The sequence below is a fragment of the Notamacropus eugenii genome, chromosome 1 (assembly GCF_028372415.1).
Source record: "Notamacropus eugenii isolate mMacEug1 chromosome 1, mMacEug1.pri_v2, whole genome shotgun sequence".
NCBI classification, from domain to species: Eukaryota; Metazoa; Chordata; class Mammalia; order Diprotodontia; family Macropodidae; genus Notamacropus; species Notamacropus eugenii.
Genome location: NC_092872.1, coordinates 431627106 through 431645922, shown reverse-complemented (window position 1 = coordinate 431645922; position 18817 = coordinate 431627106). Strand labels below are relative to the sequence as shown.

At 47.7% G+C, this 18817-nt stretch overlaps 1 long non-coding RNA gene across 1 annotated transcript; it reads right to left on the bottom strand.

Moving 5' to 3' along the window:
* Positions 1-5349: 5349 nt before the first annotated feature.
* LOC140519008 (uncharacterized) lies at positions 5350-18795 on the bottom strand. Its single transcript, XR_011972068.1, has 3 exons — positions 14899-18795; positions 12419-12674; positions 5350-11328 (listed from the first exon to the last, which is right to left on the bottom strand). It is a non-coding gene; the product is annotated as an uncharacterized lncRNA (long non-coding RNA).
* Between the last annotated feature and the right edge of the window lie 22 nt (positions 18796-18817).

Here is an 18817-nt window from a genome sequence, read left to right as displayed (position 1 = left end):
CCTCTCTCTGTCCTGTCTACCCTCCTGTAGCTCATGTTCTCCAGCTTGTTAGAGCCCCTCCTAAAACATAGTGTCCTGAACTGGACAGTCTGACCCAAACATGGCTGGGGGAGCGGCATTGTAGGGTAGATGGAGCTATTCCCATCATCATTTCAGATGGTCTACCTACACAGACACAAATCTGTATATGCTGTGACACAAGAAGCTCCAGAGGCAGGGATATGGAGGAAGATGCTCATATTTACATCTGTGTAAATTAATCCACAGACATGCCTGCACCAACAGTCAGCATAATCGCCCCTTGCCCCCCAGCCTGGAGCCTTACAGACCTGAGAGCTGACTGGGCATTTGCAGATACACAGGCAGAGTTACATACACACACATACACACACACACACACACACACACGAACCAACTGAACTGCTCCTGAGCAGCTCTGACACCCAGGAAGCTACCTTTATCAGGATTCCCCTCCCCCCAATCCCTTGCTGGAAAAAAGGAAGTGGGGCCTCCCTTACCTCTGTTCCTTCACAAAAGGAAGGAGGGAAGGATGATGTCCCTCAAGCTTTGTCATGCTAAGGGCTGCTGGAAAAACAGACCCAAAAGCGACATCTGCATGAGAAGGAATCTCCACATCTGAGCATGATTCCCTCCCCCTCCCCCCCCAGCCCCTTCCTTTCCTGTCTTCCTTGGGATTAACTGTGAGAGGGGGTTTTCCAGAGCTGATCCAAAGGGACCCAGGCTCCCCTCTCCCTCTCACAAGCACAGGCCCCCTCCCCGCCAAGGTGGACAGTTATGGGCATGGCTGTCAGAATCATGGAACATAAGGGGCTGTAAGGCTAGAAAAGTGACTGGCCCTGAATAACATGGGAAATCAGTGACTCTCTCAGATCTCCCAAATCCTTTCCACTACCCCTTGGCAGCTTCCCAGTAACCAAGACACAGATCTCTTGTCTCCCAGGCTCAGAGAACCTCTCACTACAACAAACAGCTGGAATGTGTGGATGATTTAGCCTGTCCCCATTGCTGGAGATATGGCACCCCAGGTACATATTCTGAGGGTGCACCAGGAGTATTTCAGCTCAACAAATATTAATTAAGCCTATCATATGTGTTGGAAGCTGTGCTGTGAGCAGCAGGAGAGATTTTAAATTTCAATTCTGCCTCTGCACAATGTGATGGGGTTGGACCCTAGGCCTCTCCCAGCTCCAGCGTTCCATGTTGTCCCAGGTTCTGAGGTCCCTTGTGGGCCCTGACACTCCTCCAGTTTCAAGATTCTTTGCAGCCCTGATATTCTAAATTCCAAGATCCCTATCAGGTGTGCCATTTTGAGTTCTAAGTACTCCCTGGGACCAGTTTGGAGGAAGAGACTGGAAACTGTCAAAAAAAAAAAATAGATCATTTGAAGGAAATGAAGTTGTTTAGCCTGGAGAAGAAAAGACTTCTGGAAGCACAGGATGAGCTGTCTTCAGGTCTTTAAAAAGCTGTCCTGTGGAAGAGGGATTACATTTGTTCAGCTTAACCTGAGGGCAGAGCCAGGATCTGGCTGGAAAGGGCCTGAGAAGTAAACTTCTGCTCACCTCAACAACAAGCCTCCCTACATTAGGGCTTCCCCAGAGTGGAATGGACTATCTGGGAGTATCTGGCGCTGCCCACAGCTGGAAGGTTTCAGGCCTCTCACTGAGCAGTCCATTACTTGGGGTGGTATGAGTTCTGAGCAGATACGAGCAGACATAGATCTTAAGGGAGATGTTTAAAGTGCTTAGCACATAGTAGGCCTGTAATAAATGCTTATTCCCTCCGAGGGTTCTTCTGATTCTAAAGCTTATCGATTTTATGGCTAACCCCTGTGTTTGCTGCTGTGGAGGATGGCAGAGTTGGAGACCAGCTCCCTGACCAGGGGAAACCTCTGGGTAGCTTGAGAGACACACAGAAACCGAAATCAGGGGAGGCCAGAATATGAAGTTCAGACAGAGGGGCAGAGAGTGCCAGCCTTGTGTGGGCTAAGGGAGCTGGGGAAAACTCCCCTGGAGCGGGAGTCCCTGATTGGGAAGCTGAAGGAACTTGAAACATAAGGACTATTGGTGATAGAGACAGTTGTGATAAAGTCACAAGCAACCATAGGCTGGTAAATGTTTAACAGGCCCACCCAAAAAGTATGTAAGACACTTTTAAATTTAACCTGCATTATTAACATTTTCTCTTTCACCTTAAATCTAGCTAACAAAACAATAAAACAAGCCCTGATTTGTAGTGTTTGCAGATCTCCAAGGTATAAATGCTTACACTGAAAATTTAACAAACAGCTATGGAACTGGTTCCTAGAAGTCCCAGACATAAGGGATAATAAGAAGTAGTTAGATGGTCCAGTGGTTACAGCACGAGGCCTGGAGTAAGGAAGGTCTGAGTTCAAATCCAGCCCTCAGACACTAATAGCTGTGTGACTTGGAACAAGCACCTTCCTCCCAGATCCCTCCTGAGAATCCAATGAGATGATAACTGTAAACTGCTTAGCATAGTACCTGGCACACAGTGTTAAACAAATGTTAGCTCTTATCATTACCCCTGAAGTAAGACACTCTTGGCTGAGAAATAAACAGTAAGAGCGGCAGATCCATGTTAACAGTTACAGGCCAAGCCTTAAAGGTGGGGCAGCCTAGTTTGACAGACGAGGAAACTGAGGCCTTGCCATGTTTTTCCCTATTTGTGGCTTTATCTCCGGTGTCTCTCATTTTGTCTGCCCCTCAGATGATTTTTTTTCTCATCTGTTTTTATCTCCCTGTGACTCTTCCTATCAGTCTTCAATCTCTGTCTCGTCTCTCTGTCTTCTTTCTCTCTTGCTTTCTCTGTGGCTGTGTCTCTGTTTCCTGCTCTCCCAGCTGTTCTCAACTTCTTCACCTCCGAAGCCCATTCAAGCCTCCTGACTTGTCTCCCCCAGGCCCCAGGGCAACCCTGGAGTTGGGGAGCACAGCCTCCCTTCCCTCTAGGGTTCTCAAAGGACCATAGCCCTGGGTTGAACGAGGGAGACCACAGGCAAGCTGTGCCCCAAGGTCCCTGTGTGGTCTGCTGGGCCCTGGGAACCCTCTGTAGTCCCAGCCTGGCCCCTTTGATATCAGGGAGAGCGGCTCCCAGCCACTCAAAGGGGCTACTCAGCCTGTGCCCCCCGCCCAGCTTAGCCCCAGCCACAGCACCATATGGCTGCGACAGTGTTACCGGTCTGGCCTCTCCTTTCCCAGAATTCACATGGTAATGAAGGCATTTGTCTTGGCCAGAGACACCAAAGCCTGGGCCAGTCCAAGCTTCAGAGAAGGAGCAGGGATCCTGCCATCCGCGCCCCCCCTACTTTGCCACACAATGGTCCCCAAAGTACAACCACCTGTTTGATTATCCCACGGACAATAATGGAGAGCAAAGGGAATTCAGTGCTCTCCCCAACCCCAGCCCTTTTCTCCTGCTGGCCTCCTGGCTTGCATTGGCTTTGAAGCCCCCCAGGGAGAGAGGTGGGGTGGGAGGACATGGGACAGACAAGAGATTCTAGATCCTATGGCAGGCAGGATTAGATTCCGCCCTTCTTTCCCCATTAATCTCACCCCTCTGCTCTAGCAAACCCAACCCAGACTTGGAATTGCAGAACCTGGGTTCAGGATCCTGGTTTAAGAGAAATAACTTGCCTGCCCGACTAGGAAGGGGAGCTCTGAGTCTTTTCTTTGCACTCTCCCATGATCCTCCTTGGTTCCTACTTCAAACCCACCACACAAGGAATTTCGAATGTCTATAGTGAAAATGACTTCGGTTGGGTAGCAGGAGACTTAGGAGCTGCTGCTGGTTCTGTGACCTTGGGCACATCCCCTGCTACCCTCCCTGGTACTCTACTGCCTCATCTGTAAAAAGAGAAGTTTAGGTAAGAGGGCGATACTCCCAGTTCTGTTTTGGTATAGTTTTGTAACAGGGACCCTTCCTAAGGAACCTCCAGGGAGTTAAGAAGAGTATGGCCCCTGGGCTGGCAAACTGATCCCAGTGGGGAGAGGGCCCCTTAGGGGATGACCTATGGCCTCAGGGTCATGAGCTTTGACCTTGGGCGAATGAGAGCTTTCGGAGGACTCAGACCCAAGGAAAGCTAAGTGGAGCCTGAGCTGAGCTAGGACTTGAGTTGTGTCCCCTTCCCCCTCCTTTCCTCTTAGCTTATCCTACACTGAAAGACATTCCTATGTACAATCTCCCTGCCTAACCAACCTCAAAAGAGGGCCAGCCCCCGCCCATTGGACAGCAGATGGGGCCCACTTGCTGCTGCTTCCCAGCTCGTGGGAACGGGAGGGGCATCCACTCTCTGCTGCCCAGGCTAGGGGGTTGGGGCTGGAGACTGAGAATAGCCACCAAGGGCTGCTCACCCTGGGAACAGCCCCTGGGAATGGTGTGGACAGATGGGATGGGGCCAGCAGATGGGTGCAGGGGGCCAGGCCCCAGGCAGGAATATAGCTCCAACCAGATGTTCATGGCCAGATGTTCATGAGAAGAGGGGGAATTGCTCTGGGGGGGGAAAAAAACATTCCTCCCTTACCCCTGAGGCTGCCTAGGAGTGCCCAGTATCACAGACTCCCAGGAGTAGATGGGGCACATCAGGGTCCTGAGAAGGGTGAAGCAGGTATGAATACCATCAAGGGCTGGGGCTTTCACAGTGGTCAGGGCATCATTTCCCAGAGGTCTCCAATGTCTCAGTAAAAATGAATCTGAAGCAGTAGGGAGAGCACAGAATTAAGAATCCTAAAGTTGGAGGAGGACCTGGCTCTCCAGGAACCCTTGGGACTGAGGGGCTAAGTGAGAACTGAATTAGCTCCCTTACCCGCCAGACAAAGTGAGGCGGGTAGAATTAGAAAAAGGAAGGGAGAAAGAAGCAGAGAAAGAATAAGGGAGGAGTAGAGGGAGAAAGGAGAGAAGAGAGGGAAGGAGAGAGAGAAGGAAAAAGAAAGAGTGGATGTCATGAGGGAGTGGGGGGCGGATAAAAGAGGAGGGGTGGAAGAGGAGCTGCAGAGAAAGGGTGGTTAGACTAAGTAACCTTCAGGAAGTGGGTCAAACTCTTCCCCTGGCATTCCCCCAGCCTGGCCCAAGGCTGCATAGGTCCATCCCTCAGCACACCTGTTTGGCCCAGCTCCGCCCCCAGCCCTGGGCCAGGGTAGGACTGGCTGCTCTTTTGGGTGAGGAAGAATTGGGTAATGAAGAAAGCTCCTGCTCTCCAGCCCTGGCCAGGAGACTTCCCTGAAGGGAGCTTACCACCGACATGCCCAGAGATGTGGCATGTCACCCACTCACCCTCAGGCCTCCTCTCCTCTCTCCTCCTTCCCCCCAGCCCCACCCCCAGCTTTCCTTCTTGATAAAAGTAGAACACTCAGTGCAAATGTGTACACCACAGGCAGTGTGGGATAGTGGAAGGAGCACAAGGCTGGTATTTGGTTATCTGTTCAGTCATTTAAGTCGTGACATGACTTCTTGGGGTTTTCTGGGCAAAGATATTGAAGTGGTTTGCCGTTTCCTTCTCCAGCTCATTTTACAGATGAGGAAATAAGACAAACAGGGTTTGTGAAGTGACTTGCCCAAGGTCATACCACTAGTGTCTGAGACCACATTTGAACTCAGGTCTTTCTGACTCCAGGGATTTTGGAGGTCACATTCTAGCCTAAGCTGTCCTACTAACTAATTCTACAACACTGGGACTCAGTTTCCCTATCTGTGAAACAAATGACTTGGACTAGATGATAAGCTCCTTCCATCTCTGACCCTCCAGCTCTCACATTGTATGAGTCCAGGATACGTGTGTAAAGGGGGACTGGCCAACGTCCCCTCCCCACCAGCCTTAGAGCACATGTATATCTGTCTGTATATATATTTGTGGCCAACAAGGAAGAGAAGTCAGGGTGACAGGGGCATGTTGGCACTGTGGGGAGAAGGTGTAAGGAGACTGAGGTGTGACCTGAGACAGCAGGGATAGTGGGGGTGGTTGGGGAGAGGAGGAGGAGAGGGTGTGGGCTGGTCCCAGAGGGGTGCTGGCCTGAGGCAGGGACTTGGGTGGTGCTGGTGAGAGCTACAGAATCATCCAGTTCCCCAGATTTCTAGAGCCCCCAGGGCAGGTGGAAGCCAGGTGTGGGGAGGCCTGTGAATCAGGCCAGTGGAGGAGGCTGTATCTTGAAGCTCTGGAGGGATAGGCCAGGGGCTGGGAGCCAGGTGGGAGGTGGAGGAGGCTGGGAGGAAAAGTGCTCTGGGAAGGAGAATTATTACAGAATAGCAGGTCTAGGAGGGGCCACTTAGTCCAATCCTGTCATTTTACAGGAAGAGGAAAACTCAGTCCAGGGAAAGGAAGTAACTTTGTCCAAGAAAACACAGTGAGTGATAGGGAGGGCCAGAACTTGAACCCAGATCTCTTGACTCCCATGGGGCCCAGCACCCTTTTCATGGCTCCAGAGGCTTCCAGGCTCACTCCCAGTTCTACCATTCCATATTCTAAGGAATGGCCTGCTAGGTTCTAAGGTTCTTCTCAAACATCCTATGTTTTGAATGACCTATTTGCTGAAAATGAGGGAACTGGAGCTAGGAGGAAAGGCTGAGTTGGGAAGGGGGATGCTATCCATCTGGTCACTCCCTCACCATTTGTGAAAGCAGAGGCTGCGCCTGGTCTGCTGGGCCATCAGGGAGGGCCTAAGAAGAACAATGGGAGATCAGTGCAGGGGCTTGTGGGAGGGAGGGCCCGGCTGGAGCCCGGCTGTCTAGGACTCCCCAGCCCAACCTACCCCTGGCTTTGTTCAGCTGCCGAGGCTATCAATACTTCCTGTGTCGGCCAACAATACCTCTGCACAGCTGGGGCCACTGCCTGCAGAGGGGTTACCAGGCCACACAGCCAGGGGAGGGGGAGGGGGAGAGGGAGTTTGCTTCTGGTCCCAGGCGCCTTGGCTCCCTTTCCTCACAGGCCAGAAGTAAGGAGAGCAGCTAGGGGCTGGGGAAGCAAGAGAGGGCCTGGCTGTGGGCCTTAAAGTTGGGGTGGGAGAGAAGGATATCAGGCCTAGGTTCCCCAGGACTGGGCAGATCCCTGGCCTGCCTTTGCACCCACCTGGGCTGATAAGGGGAGGGGAGTAGAGTGGAGGTGAAGATGGGGGGAAATCAAGGTGGGGAGAAGATTAAAATAGAAAGGGGGGTGCCTTTGCATGCAAAGGCCCAATTCACTAACACATACAATCCAGCTGAGCAGCTGTGAAAAGTTCTGTAAGGTTCAGCTCTGGACCCGGCTCTAGATTCTGGTGACCTTGTGTAAATCACTTAAACCACTCTACCCCTCACTTTCTTCGTAAAATAAGGCTGGAGGAGCTATCCTCGAAGTTCTTTTCCTGCTATTACTGAACATGTACACATACTACGCCTATGCTACCAACACATACCCTATAAAGTCACACGGGTCTCTAATACACACATAGGCCAACACACATCCCCAACAAGTCACATACTGACACTGTCTATAAACAGGACACAGTCATAATAATAACTGAGATTTATCTAGAACTTGAAAGTTGTCCAAGTACTCTAGCTAGCAGTATAATCCAAGGCTCACAACAACCCTGCAGTGAAGGTGCTGTGGGCTTATTACAAACAGGCACACAGTGGTAACACGAAAAACCTAGTCAACACCCAAACACAACTTCCACATCCAACCACCCTCTACAAAGTATAATAACATCTGAACTTTACACAGGAAGTCAAATAGAGACTATTGATCACTTACTGTGTGCCAGGCACTGTGCTAAGAGCTAAGGATGCAAAGAAAGGCAAAAGACAATCCCTTACCATCAAGGAGCTCCCAGGCCAATAGGGGAGATATGCAAAAACTGATGTACAAACAAGCCAGCCCCCCACCACCATATATCTTTATGAGATAGAGGGAATTTGCTCGAATTAAGGGGGTCAGAAGAGGCTCTTCACAGAAGATAAGACTTAAAGTTAGCAAAGCCTCTACTGAATTTGATTTGAGCCATACTTAAACAGCTAGGTGTTAACAGTGGATAGAACTCCAAGCCTAGGATCAGGAGTCAGAACCTGAGTTAAAGATCTAACCTCAGACATTTACTAGCTCGGTGACCCTGGGCAAGTCACTTAACTTCTGTCTGTCAACTGTCAAATGCAGATTATAATAGCACCCACCTCCCAGAGGTGTTACAAAAATCAGATGGGGTATCTTAGTATTGTGGCTGGCACATAGTAGGTGTTTATAAATGCTTTATTTCCTTGTATGAACTAGTTTTTAAAAGTATGAGTGGACCCATTTTACAAATAAGAAAACTGAGGCTCAATCACACAACTAGGTAGTGTTGGAGGTGTGTAGAACTGCTATCCAGCCCTCTGTCTAATTCTTCATGCTGCCAGCCCAAAACGCATTTACCTGGACCTGGATTCATACACATACGCACACACCACACACTTTCACACAGGTATCCCAAGGTCCAGATTAGAATTGGAGACCATGAGTATCCTGCAGCTCAAAGTTCCCACACAGGGAGTGAGTGAATTCCTGCATGACAGAGTGAGCCATGACTGGTCCCTTCAGAGGCTCTCCAGAAACATCAGGGCCAGGCCCAGGCTAGTGAGTGTTAAGTGTGTGTGACTGCATATTCGAGGTTAAGTGTAGTTCTGCATGACTCGAGGGGAAGGGGGCGGGGAAGGGAGGTGAGGAGGGAGTGAACTATATTCCATATGTGTGTGAGAGCTGAGTCTAATTCTCTGTGACTCTGTGTGTAACTATGTAAGGGGTGAGTGCAGATGTCTATGACTGTGGGAGTCAGGGAATAAGTGTGATTCTAGGTGACTGTATATAATACACAGACATACATCACTCACAACCAACACACATACATGAACAGCCAATATATAGGGTGTTCCAGAAGTCTCAGTGAATGAAGTTTTAGGTTTTAAGTTATTAAAATTTAAAACTTTACTAAGAAATCTGGGATACCCTGTATATACAACCAAGCAGGGTGAGTGTCGGTTGGGAAGTTGTAAGAAGAGCCTGCCCACTGGTTTCTGCCCCTAACTCCCTGGTGGCCACTGAATAAGATCCAGGGGGCCTCTTCCCCAAAGCCCTGTTGGTCAGCAGCTGGCCCCAGGCCTTGAGGCGCCTGCTGGGCGGGTGAAAGAAGATGTGCTGCCCTAGAAATGTTGGCACATCTGGGGAACAGCTGGAAGTAGAGAGCTGTGTTACAGAAAGTCACGTGGGTACTGAATGGCCCCTTCAAAGACTTAAAGACATAGTTCCTCTAGGGTTATCAAGAGCAGGGGCTGTTAGAAAAGTGGATTGGGGATGGAGCATGGGGGGCAGAAGGGACAGTACTCTCTACCTACTACTGATTGCTGAGAGTTTGGTGGCTTTAAGTAAGATGCAAATTCCCCAAACCACACAAATATCCAATACTACACACACATGCCCAAAGTAACATAGGGTCTTCCCTCAACTTCCATGCACACACGTTGACATGCATTGGTATGTAAGCACCCCCATCCACAATGAATAACAGTTCATATTTCTATCATGCTTTAAGATTTACAAAGGGCTTTCCTCAGGACAAACCACCCTAAGAGGAATGGAATACAAGTATTTTTATCCCCATCTTATAGATGGTGAATTTGATGGTCAATGAGATCCTACAGATAATAAGCTGAAGAAACCATGATTCAAATCTAAGTCTATTCTGACTCCAAGTTCAGTACTATTTCTAAACACACACACACACATATTGCTTAATGGGGTTCAGACAGCCAGGAGTCAAATCCTGAAGGAATCCTCCCATTGGAATGAGTCTTAAGTCTTAGGTTTGATTTACGGCTCTCCCACTTACCACCTGTGACACTAGGCAAATCCTGTTCCACCTTGGAACTTCAGTTTCCCCATTTGTAAAAGAAGTGTATTGCAGGCCCTTTTGTCTCCCTTCAGTCTGTAAAGATCCATCTTTGAGACAGGATCAGGATCCTATCAGTCACCTAGTTCCATTCACTCATTCTACAGATGAAGAAACTCATGAAGAAACTGAGGCCCAGAGAGTAGTTACTTGCCTGAGGTCACACAGTAGGGCCAAGACTCAACCTCAGGTTTTCTGACTCTGAAATACAGTGCTCATGCTATGTACCACATTGACTTTATATTCTCCCCAGTAGGAACCAAAGCTATTGGGTTGAGATCCATCCATATGTATTTTGTGAGTGTTTGTGTTCCTTAATACTTCAAAGGATCCATGATCTTATCAATAGTACATCCACAAATTCCTACCCTATGCAACTCTAGGTAGTTAGGTGGCTCAGTGGATAGAGTGCTGGATGTGGGGTCAAGAAGACTCAAGTTCAAATCCAGCCTCAAACACTTACTAGCTGTGTGACCCAGGGCAAGTCATTTAACCTCTTAGAGAAGGAAATGGCAAACTACTCCAGCATCTTTGCCAAGAAACACCCCCCACTCCCGACACTGTTAGCGTGCTATGGCCCCCAAGGTCACAAAGAATAGGGTAGGAATGTACAACAACACACAATTCTTTTTCATGTCCTCCTGTAAATTTCTTTCTAGTGATGTCTATTCAACTTGCTGACATATCAAACTGAAAATGTCCCTCTCCTCATCTGTTAAGAGCTCACCATCTATTCAGTTCCCCACACTTCTAACATGGTGCCATCCTTGACTTCTCTGTCACACGTACCCTACATATCTAATCTGTTGCCAAGTTTTGTCTTTTCTACCTCCACAACATTTCTTAAACATGTCCTCCTCACTCCTACAGCTGCTGTCCTCTGGGATGGGACCCTGTCATCTCTCACCTGGACTACCGCAAGAGCCTTCTAACTGGTCTCCCGACCTCAGGTCTCATCCCACTCCAATCCATCTTCCATTCGGCTGTCAAAGTGATTCTTCTCAATCTTCTTAAGTTCTGATGGTGTTGCCCCCACCTCACTCAATACACTCCAGTGGCTCCCGATTATGTCCAGGGTAAAATGAAAATCAAGCCTAGGTTTAATTATTAAAGTCTTTCACAACCTGACCCTTTCCTACATTTTCCAGTCTTTATTCCCCCTCCACATATAAAAATACAGTGACACTGAGCTTCTTGCAATTCCTTGAGTGCCATACTCCATTCCCAGTTTCATGTCTTTTCATCTTCATTCATTCTCCATGCCTGGAAGGCTCTCTTCTCTTCTGCCTCTTGGCTTCCCTGGCCTTCTTCAAGGCTTCACTCATATTCACTTCACCTTCTACAGGACAAGACCTGTCCCAATCCATCGTGCTCATGCCTTCTCTCTGAAATTACCTTCGACCTAGACTGGTCAACAAACGTTGATCCCTTACTTCATGCCAAGTACTGTGCTAAATACTGGGGATACAAAGAAAGTCCCCCCCAATATCCCTGCCCTCAAATAGCTCACAATCTAATTGTGAGACAACATGTAAACAACTATGTACAATACTCTCTCTCTGCATGTATATATATACATGTGTACAACTATCTCTCTATAGATATATCTGTATATATATATATACAGTATATGCATAACTATATAGCTATCTAACTACATCTATCGCTTCCTCTATATACATACATGTACACACATACACACGTTATATATGTCTATATCTTTATATGTGGATATATAAAGATACATACATACACACACTTAGAGAAAAGAGTAAAAGGATTGGAAAGGTAAGGAAGGGCCCAGGTGATAGGTAAAGAGTTTTCATGTTGTCTTCTCTATTAGAATGCGATGACTTTGAAGGTGGGGGCCATGTTCTCGCCTTTCTTTGTATCCCCAAACAGTGCCTAGCACATAGTGAGCACTTAATACTTATTGACTGACTATGGGAGGGGAGGGGTGTGTTCAGGGAGGCATTTCCATTCATTTACCATGCATTCATAAAGTGAAATAGTGCCTCCCCTAAAGAAACTTACATTCTATTAAGAGAGACAGCACACACGTCTATGTATGCATGTACGTATGTATATATGCACATATATATTCATGCAGACACGTACACATGCATGTGTGCATCCATACATAGATATGCATGCCTATGTGCCCCATGATAACATATATAAAATGGATTCTTATTCTGCAATGTATGCATGCAGAGTGCACACACATACATGTACATGTGTGCATGCATACACGTACATGTATACAGACACACAGGCATATACAACACATATATACAAAATGACTTCAGTGTAATCTGAGAGAGATGGCCCTGGTATCCAGGAGAACCAGTCAAGGGTTCATGTAGAAGATGGTGCCTGAGTTGAGTCTTGAAGGAAACCAGGCATTCCCAGGGACTGAGGTGCCTTCCAGGCATGGAGGACAGGACAGGCAATGGCCTGAGTTGGGAGAGCTATAGATTTCTTGACATTACCTGGATATCAGTGGAGCATGTCAGCTGTCCATTGGTGATTCCACCTCCTTGTGCCAGGATCAGTCTGCTTTTCCTTTTTGCTGGCTGTACAATTCTCCAACAATACCTTATCCACGTTTTTCCTGTGCACATTTCACTTCTAATAGCCTGCAGCCTGCTCATGCCCACTATGCTTTTCTGCTTTGCATTCTGGGTGACTCAAAATTTTTAATTCTTCAGAACCTGGTGTTGCATGACTGGAAGCTGAAGAGCAGCCCTGGAAGAATACTGATATTTACAAGATGTGCATGTTTGGGGGAGGGACAGGTGGGACAAATGTCTAGTGCCCAAGAGGATACCACCCTAAGAATGACTACCCTGAAGGGCACGCCAGCAAATGTTTGAGCCTCACAGAAGGGGTGGCTGAAGAAAGCCTCACTCTGCCTGGTAACTGGGCCATTTATTGGCAAGGACTCAGTTCCTTCGGGTTGCCCCAGTATATTCTGCCAGCAATCAAGTAATGATGGTCAGAGGTCCTACTTCATCAGAAGGTAGGTGTCCTGGGTTCTACTCTGCTGACTTTGTGAATGTGGGGGTGCCACTCTACACTTCAGACTTTTGTCTGCCTTATTAGTAAAATGGGAAAAAATATCTTACCAAAAGTGGACACATGGCTAAAACTCACTTTCCCAGGCTTTGCTCCTGGAGCCTAGTGATGACTAGAGGTTGAAATTTAGAATACAGAATATTGTTACCAGAAGAAGCCTTGGAAAACAGGGTGTAAGCGCAGGATACCAGTTCATGTTCCCAGTGGCCTTTCCCTCCCCCACACCTTTCTTCTATGACCTGAGATCCCCAAGCTTAGGCGTATGTGTAGAGTTTGAGGATTGATGCTACTCATCCTTCATTCTCAAAGGGAACCAACGACATCAAGAGAGTAGTATCTTGACTTGCAAGTAAATTAGATTTAAGTGAGGCAGGCTGTGCAAAGACATCAGCCTTACTTTCTCCTCCAGAGTCATCCAGGTCCAGTGGCAAGACATGGGTCAGGACAATTGGCAATGGCCCAGGATATAATGGGAGAGCCTGGCCTTTTTAAGCTAAGGTCCTTCCCAGCTCTCTGCTTATCTGAGGCAACATCCATTCAGTGATTAAGGCTAGGTAAGTATTGAGGCAAAACATGGCCTATTTGACTTCCCAAAAGAATAAGCCTGAGTGAGGAAGACCCTCAGATTTTCTGGCCAGAACAGAGTTTGGGGATGGGGAGGCTCTAGAGCATGTAGGCCTCCCCAAAGGCCCCAGCCCCATCTTCTAACCCTGACGTATTTTGCCAAGAAATTTGCACTGGGGTCAACCAGAGGCTGGAGAGAGTTGAAAACATTGAATCATCTACAACTGCAAGAAGAAAGACGAAAATGCCCCCAGCCTACAAAAAGATAAACAGTGTCTCTGTATTTAAAATCCCTGTAATGCCCCCAAAATGCAGTAGATAAAACCAGGGAATGTAAAAATGTGATCAGAGAATGAGCCTGTGCGTTAATTGATGAAGAGATTCTGCTGTCTTGGGTCCTCCCAAAACATTTCAGTAGCGTGTGTGTGTGTGTGTGTGTGTGTGTGTGTGTGTGTGTGTGTGAGAGAGAGAGAGAGAGAGAGAGAGAGAGAGAGAGAGAGAGGGAAAGAGAGAGAGAGAGAGAGAGGGAAAGAGAGAGAGATTTCAAGGAGAGGAGCTGCAGCTCTGGGAAATTGATTTGAGGGTAAAATGACGTTTGGAGTCCTTCTCCAGGGGTAGGGAATTTATGGGCTCAGGCCACATGTGGCCCTCTAGGTCCCCAAGTTCAGCCCTTTGACTGAATCCAAACTCTGAAGAACAAATCCCCACCCCTGTTCCATCCCACAGCATCCATTTGGGACCTCCCAGATAGATAGGTGTGAGAACCTTCATCCTCTCCCTTAAGAAGAAAAAGGTCCAAGGCCCAATCAATCAAGATTCTACAGGTATATTTTATTTTTTTTGTTCATTTATTTGGTTTCACTTTTCTACAATCACTTCCATAAGTCTTAGATTTTCTCCCCCTCCCTCCCCCCTCCTGAATCTACAGGTATATTGTCCCTGGCCACATGCATTCTCCTATTAACACTCACAAAACAAACTGAAGGGAAAAGGCATGAAGAACACAACCTTGGGCTAGGAGTCCAGTAGATCTGGGTTCCTGCCCTGGCTGTCCTCTGCCTCTTTAATTCCTAATTATCTTTTAAAAGTACAAGTAAAATACTGCCTCCCCCAAGCAGCCTTTCCTGATCCCTCCGGGGGTAATAACCTTACCTGTGTACTTCACATGTACATATGGGCTTCACAAATATCTACAAATGTACAATGCTGCCGAGCACAGTGTCTAGCAGGTGCTTCATAAACGCTTAACTGACATAGAACTTTGTTTGCCCTTTCCTAATGTACTTAATGTAATGTAACACCGAGTGAAATGGCTGTCTGTGTATCTCACCTAAACATTGGTGTCTGGTCCAGCACTCTGCACAGGCATATCTCTCTCAATACTTTTCAGTAGATCCACGGTCTCATAGGAGTGGCTCTTGTCTCCATGGAAGCACAGCCACATCCCACATTTTCTCATCCTGCGCAATGTACTTACTGTCATAGAATCATAAATAATCGGTTAGAGCTGGATGGAATAGGAGAGGTCATTTAGTCCATGCCCCTCATTTTACAGATTTGTTCATTCATTCACTTAACTAGTACATGCCTACATGGTGCCAGGCACTGTGCCACATAGGGAGAATACAACGACAGAAAAAGACCCTGCCCTTGTGGAGCTCAAATCCTATTGGACAGAAACACCACAGACCCAGCAGAACAAATATAATATATATACACAGTAATTTGGGGGCAGCAGGCAACAGCTTTGGGGGCAAGGGATAGGGGGGAAAGGGAAATCAGGATGGGATTCCTGTAAAAGGTGGATGACCTTTGAAGGAAGTGAGATTCAAAGAGTTGAAGGTGAAGAAGTACATTTCAAACATGAAGGACTGCCTGTGCAAAGACAGATAAATAAATAGATGAGGAAGAAGAAGAAACTACTGTGTGTCAGGCACTTTACAACTATTATCTCATCTGATCCTCAAAATATCCCTGGGAGACAGGTGCTTGTTATTACGATACACATGTTACAGCTGGAAAAAACTGAGGCAGACAGAGGTTATATGACTTGGTCAGGATCACACAGCTTGTTCATCTAAGGCCAAATTTGAACTCAGGTCTTCCTGGGTGTAGGTCTAGTTCTCTAACCACTGCACCACCTAGTTGCCTCATGAGTGGATAAAGACAGATAGAGAATTTCTTAAGAGTTTACTATGCTGCAGTCATAGTGCTAAACACTAGGAATACAAATATAAATAAATAAGCCCTTTCCCCTCAAGGAGATTACACTCTAAAATGGGGAAAGAATGCACATAAAAAGAAACTGGAAAGCGGATAGATACCCACCAAGTAAGCAGAGAGGCTAGTGAGGAGAAGTCTGGTAAGTAGAGGCAGGAGTGAGGTGAAGTATGGAGGAGCCAGTTTGTTAAACCTCCCCCGCCTCTTTCCAGGGTAGTAGCATTGACCTTATCTCTCAACCTCTACATGCCACTCAGGGTAATAGGATCATAGATTTAGAGTTGGAAGGGGCCTTTGAGGTCATCTAGTCCAACCCCTTGAATTTTATAAAGACAAGGAAAACAAGGCCCAGAGAGTATAAGGGATTTGTTCAAAGTCAAAGGGATTCTCTGTGGCAGAGCCACATCTGCGCCCAGACTGTCTATGTCCAATCCCCATTCCACCATGTCACACAGTTCATTGAGGTCACACCATTTCTCAATGATGTTGACTATACAACTTTCTGAGTGAAAATCATCACTGGCAATATTCTGTGACCTATTATATCCATCATGTGTCTCTGCATTGTCCTTTGAGTCCTCTCTAATGAGAACCTGTAAGTCATTTAGCTGAAAAATACATTCTGGTTTATTTGTTGTAATTTCAAGAATATTGACATCTATAAGGTTCAGTTCTTCTAATAGACCAAATAATTAATCACAGGAGAAACATCTCACATTTAGAGGACCTACAGCATCCTATACCCCCCTTTTTTTGCCATTCCACTACTGCATAGGACTGAAGGCCATTAACAGTTTTTCCTTGCATTAATGGATTACTATGACCAAAAATTCATCTCCACATAGATGCCAAAGTGATTTTCCAAAAGCACAGTTCTATGCCATCCTTTTGTTCAATGAACTCTAGAGGCTCCCTATTACCTCTAAAGTTGAACTCCTTTTTGGCATTTAAAGTCCTTTACAACCTGGCTTCCAACCTAACTTTCCACCCTTGTTATACATTACTCTCTTCTGGTCTCCAAGTCTTTGTACAGATGGTCCCCCATCCCTGGAATGCACTCACTCTTCTTGCCTTTTAGAATTCCTAATATCCTTTAAAGCTCAATTCCGATACTACTTTCTAAATGTCTCCTTTCCTGGTTCAACAATGTATAGCCAAAAAGACCTGGTTTCAAATTATGACATTGGCTGTGTGACCCTGGACAAGTCCCAAGCTCTCAGTGCCTCAGAAAACTGTCTTAGACTACATAAGAGAAGATACACACAGTGCTTTGGGAAGCCAGAGCTCCCTCCATCCAAAGAAATCACTGTTCCAATTCCTATCTCTATACTTACAGCAATAGGTGTTACCTTCTCCTATAGAACGTCCCATCAGATTTTCTAGTATCATAGAATTTGCCAAAGCTTACAGGCTTCCCACACAAGGTAACCTTCTACAATCCAGAGTCAGGCATCTGTACTCCACAATGGAGCATCTAACACTCCCCGCACAGTAGGCATTTAATAAATACTGTTGAACTGAAATGGCTTTACCTGTAACCTCAGGTTACTTCCCCTTTCAGGGCCTCAGTCTCCAACATTTTCAAAATGAAGAATCATAGTTATAGAGCTGTCAAGAGAAAAAATTTTATTTCTTTTTAATTAATCTTCATTGTTTTAATTTTCTTACAATAGAGCTAGAAGGGCGTTTAGAGGTCATCTAAGTCCAGCCCTTCCATTTTTACAGGTACGAAACTGAGACCCAAAGAGACCCAAAATCACAGCCAAGAAGGGACACAATGGAGAGATCGCGGAGATCTGCTCTAACACTTTAGGTGCTGAGGTCCCTTCTGGACCTTTCTATGAACTAGGAGTTGCTTCTACCCCCAAAGAGATCAAAGAGGAAAAGGACCCGTACGTACAAAAAAAATTCATAGCTCATATGGTAGGGGCAAAGAACTGGAAAAGGAGCCCACGGTATGAACAGTGCTCTTGGGCTCCCAGCTGGCATTCAGCAGTGTTTCTGCGCCCCTTTCTCTCCCCCTCCCCTCGCCCTGGAAGAAGTGGTTTACAGCTTCCCCCCAACTTTGCAGGGAAGTCTGGGGCTCTAGGGGCACGCCGCGGCGGCCGGCGGGGACCGGGGCTGAGCCGGGCTGAGCAGAGCCGAAGCCGGAGGAGGGCTACGGCGGGGCAGCGGCACATCTGCAGGTGCGAGATGTAGCTAATCTCCACTCCGGAGTGGTAAGGTGATAAATGACTGGCTGGCTCCGCGCTGAGCCCCTGCCTTTGCACTTCTGCAGGTGACTAACAGGGAGAGAGTGTGTGAGTGTTTGGAGCGGCCGGGGGAGAGGGAAAGGCGCGCGAGCCCCTGTTTGCGGTCTCCATGGCGACCGCCCGCGCGGCGCCAGCCTGACAGCCCGTCCGGGTTTTATGAATGGGTGACGTCACGGGACTGGCGTCTAACGGTCTGAGCCGCTTGTTTAGACACTGACACAGGGCTGGGCCCGCCAAGGGGGTCGGGGAAAGCTGGAGGAGGGGGAGGGAGGGCAGCGGCTGGCTGGGAGTGGAAGCTGGGGACCCCTCAATCAAGATCTGGGGTACGGGGTGCTTAGAATTCCCCTCAGGAAACACAGCCAAGGAATATGCACGGATTGGCGACAGCCCCCGGGGGGCGACCTTAGAAGTCGGCAGCTAGAGATTGGGGTGCGAGGGACCAGAATCTGCAGTGGGAAGCCCACACCCTGGAGGGAATCCCCGAGGCAGTAGCTGCATGAGGCTTCTGCCGGAGGAATGGACACAGTCCCTCCCAGCTCCCCAATCCCCTCGGCCTGAGGTCCTCGCCTAGCCTCAGCAGTACCGAGAAGCCCCGAATCCAGGGGTGCAAAGACACCCAAGGAGAGGAAGACTTGAAACTCCCGACGTTACACCTAGGCTGTCTGAGCTGTCACTAAACCACTTAAAGAAGTTGTCACATTCCTGCAGTCCTTCCCCCCCAACCCAGTTTCTCTAAACCCCCGGATTCCCGTCCCGTGGGGGCCTTGGCTCCTTTAA